General features: G+C 36.1%; 1 pseudogene; it reads left to right on the top strand.

Moving 5' to 3' along the window:
• Window positions 1-1,412, top strand: part of LOC105305641 — a 6,632-nt pseudogene that overhangs the window by 2,780 nt on the left and 2,440 nt on the right.

Genomic DNA, 1,412 nt, shown 5'->3' with positions numbered 1-1,412 from the left:
TTGATGCTGTATATATATGTGAATTTATCTAAATGACATACAACAAAATTTGAAGTACACTAAAGCCAAGGATAGGAAATATATAAGAAATGATTTTCAAGGACAACCCTCATATGTGAGCACTTATTTCTACTAAAGAAGAAAGAGAAAACCAAAGAGTGACAAAACTCGTGAAGATAAATATCACATAATATTATTTTCTGATTAGGAAATTTAACTGAATTTAGAATCTAGATTACACAGTCCTGCCTTGTACAGAGTGTTCAAGATATTTTAAATAAATGACTATCTAGCATTGCTTTTGAATACCATAAGATATATTTACTACGTCTTAAATTCTTTAGATTTTTTTTTCCTTAAAGAGGTAAGAGTAATTCTTATTCTATATATTTTTTATTAAAGAAGTTGCTATATTTTCCTGTGGTCATGGATTTGTTATCTCTAATTTCCTTGTTCCTTTGATACTCTTCAGTCAATTTTCTCTAAAGTAAGTGTGTATAGAAAGAGGTAAATAACACAAAAACAAATAAGAGAACAGTTCTAAGAAGAAAACAATGTCTTACTGAGAAATACTGCTGAAGGTACTGGAGTGTATGACCTCACAAGTCAATTTCTTGATCCAAAATATTCACACAATGCTGTGTGCCATTTACTTATTTCCTTTCTCCAACTCCTCTTTTCTTTTTCAAAGTACCCAAGCTACATAGAACCATGAAATCTAATACGTGTATCAGAATTCTTCCTCATTGGACTCTCAGATGATCTAGAACTTCAGCCTCTGTTCTTTGGGCTTTTTCTGTCCATGTACCTGATTGCCATATTGGGGAATCTGGTCATCATCTTGACTGTCAGCTTAGATTCCCACACCCAAACCCCCATGTACTTCTTTCTCGCCAACCTTTCCATGGCTGACATCTGTTTTATCCCTACCACTGTCCCAAAGATGATTATAGACATCCAAACTCACAGCAGAGTCAAATCCAATGCAAACTGCCTGACCAGATGTCTTTTTTGATCCTTCTTGGATGTATGGATGTTATGCTGCTGACTACGATGGCTTATGACTGGTTTGTGGCCATCCGTCAACCTCTGCACTACTCAGTCATCACTGACCCATGCCATTGCTGCTTCTTAGTTTTGGTGTCATTTTTTATCAGCTCTTTTGGGCTCCTAGCTGCACTAATCAATAGTGTTACAACATACTTGCTTCAAGGATGTAAAGTTTCTAATTTCTTCTGTGACCCTTCTCAACTCTTTCGTCTTGCCCGCTTTGACACCTTCATCGTTAAGATAGTCATGTATTTTGTTGGGGCTATCTCTGATTTTCTCCCTATCTCAGGCCTCTTTTTCTCTTACTATAAAATTGTTTCCTCCATTCTGAGAGTTCCGTCAATAGGGAGGAAGTACAGAGC

Source organism: Pteropus vampyrus, unplaced genomic scaffold (assembly GCF_000151845.1).
Source record: "Pteropus vampyrus isolate Shadow unplaced genomic scaffold, Pvam_2.0 Scaffold391, whole genome shotgun sequence".
Taxonomy (NCBI): domain Eukaryota; kingdom Metazoa; phylum Chordata; class Mammalia; order Chiroptera; family Pteropodidae; genus Pteropus; species Pteropus vampyrus.
The sequence above is the reverse complement of the archived record's forward strand: the minus strand, read 5'-3'. Positions and strand labels throughout refer to the sequence as shown.